Source organism: Oncorhynchus mykiss, unplaced genomic scaffold (genome assembly GCF_013265735.2).
Source record: "Oncorhynchus mykiss isolate Arlee unplaced genomic scaffold, USDA_OmykA_1.1 un_scaffold_736, whole genome shotgun sequence".
NCBI lineage: Eukaryota > Metazoa > Chordata > Actinopteri > Salmoniformes > Salmonidae > Oncorhynchus > Oncorhynchus mykiss.
In genome coordinates, this window is record NW_023494183.1 from 7,501 (window position 1) to 13,454 (window position 5,954).

The following is a 5,954-nucleotide window of genomic DNA, read 5'->3' on the forward strand; positions in this document are numbered from 1 at the left end:
AGTGAATGTCACAGGATGCATAGGTTCCTGTGGATGCGAATTTTTTTTTACATTATGTAATTGTTGCCCATCACGAGAGAGGGTATGAGACGAAATTTGGGACCTCTAGCCCTTCGGGAAGTATTTTTAATCATTTTTTGAAAATTACAGAAATTGGTCGAAAAAATGACAGAGTCCCACTTTTCACAGCCGTGCACCTGGTGATTGAAAACGTGCATCTGGTAACCCAAAAATGCGGTTCTCAATGCGCTTGCCGGTGTTACAGATATACATGTCCGATAATGATGCACCCTACTACGGACCTTTTTCAATGGGGGTCGGCCTGAATTATTTATGGAAGGTATGATTACTTTTTTTTTCTCCGTGCAACTGGTGATTGAAAACGTGCACCTGGTCACCCAAAACACGGTTCTCTATGCGGTTAGCGGTGTTCCCGAGATTCATGTCCGATAATGATGCACCCTACTACGGACCTTTTCAATGGGGGCCGGTCCGAATTATTTATGGAAGGTATGATTTTTTTTTTCTCTCTCCGTGCAACTGGTGATTGAAAACGTGCATCTGGTAACCCAAAACACGGTTCTCTATGCGGTTAGCGGTGTTCCCGAGATTCATGTCCGATAATGATGCACCCTACTACGGACCTTTTCAATGGGGGCCGGTCCGAATTATTTATGGAAGGTATGATTTTTTTTTTTTTCAACACTTTTCCCCTCTTTTTCTCTCTCTGCCGGGGCCGGCCCTGGGTGCTTTATGGACGGTTTAAAACATGACTATGGATGCAAATGCTCATTTTCCTCCGTGCACCTGGTGATTGAAAACGTGCATCTGGTAACCCAAAAATTATAAAAGGGTTTTAAATACTTTTACCCGTCATTCTATTGATATAGCCCGCTAGGGGAGTGCCCCACTACGGCCCTCTCTCTGTCAGGGCCGTCCTTGGGTGCTTTTTACACACTTTAAGAAATCACGATGGATGCAGATTGCTATTAATCCTCCGTGCAACTGGTGATTGAAAACGTGCATCTGGTAACCCAAAATTTCAAATATGGTTCAAAATGAATTTAAAGGCACCCCTCTCATTGTTGCCCGCTATGGGAGCACCCCACTAAGGCCCTGTCTCGGTCGGGCCCGTCCTGAGTGCTTTATAGACACTTTAAGAAATCGCGATGGATGCAGATTGCTATTAATCCTCCGTGCAACTGGTGATTGAAAATGTGCAACTGGTGATTGAAAACGTGCACCTGGTCACCCAAAACACGGTTCTCTATGCGGTTAGCGGTGTTCCATCTATTCATGTCCGCTTATGGCGCACCCTACTACGGACCTTTAGCAATGGGGGCCGGCCCGAATTATTTATGGAAGGTCTGATGATGATTTTTTTTTTTTTTTCACCATCTCTTTCTCTCTCTGCCGGGGCCGGCCAAGAGTGCTTTATGGACGGTTTAAAACATGACTATGGATGCAAATGCTCATTTTCCTCCGTGCACCTGGTGATTGAAAACGTGCATCTGGTAACCCAAAAATTATAAAAGGGTTTTAAATACTTTTACCCGTCTTCTATTGATATAGCCCGCTAGGGGAGTGCCCCACTACGGCCCTCTCTCTGTCAGGGCCGTCCTTGGGTGCTTTTACACACTTTAAGAAATCACGATGGATGCAGATTGCTATTAATCCTCCGTGCAACTGGTGATTGAAAACGTGCATCTGGTAACCCAAAATTTCAAATATGGTTCAAAATGAATTTAAAGGCACCCCTCTCATTGTTGCCCGCTATGGGAGCACCCCACTAAGGCCCTGTCTCGGTCGGGCCCGTCCTGAGTGCTTTATAGACACTTTAAGAAATCGCGATGGATGCAGATTGCTATTAATCCTCCGTGCAACTGGTGATTGAAAATGTGCAACTGGTGATTGAAAACGTGCACCTGGTCACCCAAAACACGGTTCTCTATGCGGTTAGCGGTGTTCCATCTATTCATGTCCGCTTATGGCGCACCCTACTACGGACCTTAGCAATGGGGGCCGGCCCGAATTATTTATGGAAGGTCTGATGATGATTTTTTTTTTTTTTCACCATCTCTTTCTCTCTCTGCCGGGGCCGGCCAAGAGTGCTTTATGGACGGTTTAAAACATGACTATGGATGCAAATGCTCATTTTCCTCCGTGCACCTGGTGATTGAAAACGTGCATCTGGTAACCCAAAAATTATAAAAGGGTTTTAAATACTTTTACCCGTCATTCTATTGATATAGCCCGCTAGGGGAGTGCCCCACTACGGCCCTCTCTCTGTCAGGGCCGTCCCTTGGGTGCTTTTTACACACTTTAAGAAATCACGATGGATGCAGATTGCTATTAATCCTCCGTGCAACTGGTGATTGAAAACGTGCATCTGGTAACCCAAAATTTCAAATATGGTTCAAAATGAATTTAAAGGCACCCCTCTCATTGTTGCCCGCTATGGGAGCACCCCACTAAGGCCCTGTCTCGGTCGGGCCCGTCCTGAGTGCTTTATAGACACTTTAAGAAATCGCGATGGATGCAGATTGCTATTAATCCTCCGTGCAACTGGTGATTGAAAATGTGCAACTGGTGATTGAAAACGTGCACCTGGTCACCCAAAACACGGTTCTCTATGCGGTTAGCGGTGTTCCATCTATTCATGTCCGCTTATGGCGCACCCTACTACGGACCTTTAGCAATGGGGGCCGGCCCGAATTATTTATGGAAGGTCTGATGATGATTTTTTTTTTTTTTCACCATCTCTTTCTCTCTCTGCCGGGGCCGGCCAAGAGTGCTTTATGGACGGTTTAAAACATGACTATGGATGCAAATGCTCATTTTCCTCCGTGCACCTGGTGATTGAAAACGTGCATCTGGTAACCCAAAAATTATAAAAGGGTTTTAAATACTTTTACCCGTCATTCTATTGATATAGCCCGCTAGGGGAGTGCCCCACTACGGCCCTCTCTCTGTCAGGGCCGTCCTTGGGTGCTTTTTACACACTTTAAGAAATCACGATGGATGCAGATTGCTATTAATCCTCCGTGCAACTGGTTGATTGAAAACGTGCATCTGGTAACCCAAAATTTCAAATATGGTTCAAAATGAATTTAAAGGCACCCCTCTCATTGTTGCCCGCTATGGGAGCACCCACTAAGGCCCTGTCTCGGTCGGGCCCGTCCTGAGTGCTTTATAGACACTTTAAGAAATCGCGATGGATGCAGATTGCTATTAATCCTCCGTGCAACTGGTGATTGAAAATGTGCAACTGGTGATTGAAAACGTGCACCTGGTCACCCAAAACACGGTTCTCTATGCGGTTAGCGGTGTTCCATCTATTCATGTCCGCTTATGGCGCACCCTACTACGGACCTTTAGCAATGGGGGCCGGCCCGAATTATTTATGGAAGGTCTGATGATGATTTTTTTTTTTTTTCACCATCTCTTTCTCTCTCTGCCGGGGCCGGCCAAGAGTGCTTTATGGACGGTTTAAAACATGACTATGGATGCAAATGCTCATTTTCCTCCGTGCACCTGGTGATTGAAAACGTGCATCTGGTAACCCAAAAATTATAAAAGGGTTTTAAATACTTTTACCCGTCATTCTATTGATATAGCCCGCTAGGGGAGTGCCCCACTACGGCCCTCTCTCTGTCAGGGCCGTCCTTGGGTGCTTTTTACACACTTTAAGAAATCACGATGGATGCAGATTGCTATTAATCCTCCGTGCAACTGGTGATTGAAAACGTGCATCTGGTAACCCAAAATTTCAAATATGGTTCAAAATGAATTTAAAGGCACCCCTCTCATTGTTGCCCGCTATGGGAGCACCCCACTAAGGCCCTGTCTCGGTCGGGCCCGTCCTGAGTGCTTTATAGACACTTTAAGAAATCGCGATGGATGCAGATTGCTATTAATCCTCCGTGCAACTGGTGATTGAAAATGTGCAACTGGTGATTGAAAACGTGCACCTGGTCACCCAAAACACGGTTCTCTATGCGGTTAGCGGTGTTCCATCTATTCATGTCCGCTTATGGCGCACCCTACTACGGACCTTTAGCAATGGGGGCCGGCCCGAATTATTTATGGAAGGTCTGATGATGATTTTTTTTTTTTTTTCACCATCTCTTTCTCTCTCTGCCGGGGCCGGCCAAGAGTGCTTTATGGACGGTTTAAAACATGACTATGGATGCAAATGCTCATTTTCCTCCGTGCACCTGGTGATTGAAAACGTGCATCTGGTAACCCAAAAATTATAAAAGGGTTTTAAATACTTTTACCCGTCATTCTATTGATATAGCCCGCTAGGGGAGTGCCCCACTACGGCCCTCTCTCTGTCAGGGCCGTCCTTGGGTGCTTTTTACACACTTTAAGAAATCACGATGGATGCAGATTGCTATTAATCCTCCGTGCAACTGGTGATTGAAAACGTGCATCTGGTAACCCAAAATTTCAAATATGGTTCAAAATGAATTTAAAGGCACCCCTCTCATTGTTGCCCGCTATGGGAGCACCCCACTAAGGCCCCTGTCTCGGTCGGGCCCGTCCTGAGTGCTTTATAGACACTTTAAGAAATCGCGATGGATGCAGATTGCTATTAATCCTCCGTGCAACTGGTGATTGAAAATGTGCAACTGGTGATTGAAAACGTGCACCTGGTCACCCAAAACACGGTTCTCTATGCGGTTAGCGGTGTTCCATCTATTCATGTCCGCTTATGGCGCACCCTACTACGGACCTTTAGCAATGGGGGCCGGCCCGAATTATTTATGGAAGGTCTGATGATGATTTTTTTTTTTTTTCACCATCTCTTTCTCTCTCTGCCGGGGCCGGCCAAGAGTGCTTTATGGACGGTTTAAAACATGACTATGGATGCAAATGCTCATTTTCCTCCGTGCACCTGGTGATTGAAAACGTGCATCTGGTAACCCAAAAATTATAAAAGGGTTTTAAATACTTTTACCCGTCATTCTATTGATATAGCCCGCTAGGGGAGTGCCCCACTACGGCCCTCTCTCTGTCAGGGCCGTCCTTGGGTGCTTTTTACACACTTTAAGAAATCACGATGGATGCAGATTGCTATTAATCCTCCGTGCAACTGGTGATTGAAAACGTGCATCTGGTAACCCAAAATTTCAAATATGGTTCAAAATGAATTAAAGGCACCCCTCTCATTGTTGCCCGCTATGGGAGCACCCCACTAAGGCCCTGTCTCGTCGGGCCCGTCCTGAGTGCTTTATAGACACTTTAAGAAATCGCGATGGATGCAGATTGCTATTAATCCTCCGTGCAACTGGTGATTGAAAATGTGCAACTGGTGATTGAAAACGTGCACCTGGTCACCCAAAACACGGTTCTCTATGCGGTTAGCGGTGTTCCATCTATTCATGTCCGCTTATGGCGCACCCTACTACGGACCTTTAGCAATGGGGGCCGGCCCGAATTATTTATGGAAGGTCTGATGATGATTTTTTTTTTTTTTCACCATCTCTTTCTCTCTCTGCCGGGGCCGGCCAGAGTGCTTTATGGACGGTTTAAAACATGACTATGGATGCAAATGCTCATTTTCCTCCGTGCACCTGGTGATTGAAAACGTGCATCTGGTAACCCAAAAATTATAAAAGGGTTTTAAATACTTTACCCGTCATTCTATTGATATAGCCCGCTAGGGGAGTGCCCCACTACGGCCCTCTCTCTGTCAGGGCCGTCCTTGGGTGCTTTTTACACACTTTAAGAAATCACGATGGATGCAGATTGCTATTAATCCTCCGTGCAACTGGTGATTGAAAACGTGCATCTGGTAACCCAAAATTTCAAATATGGTTCAAAATGAATTTAAAGGCACCCCTCTCATTGTTGCCCGCTATGGGAGCACCCCACTAAGGCCCTGTCTCGGTCGGGCCCGTCCTGAGTGCTTTATAGACACTTTAAGAAATCGCGATGGATGCAGATTG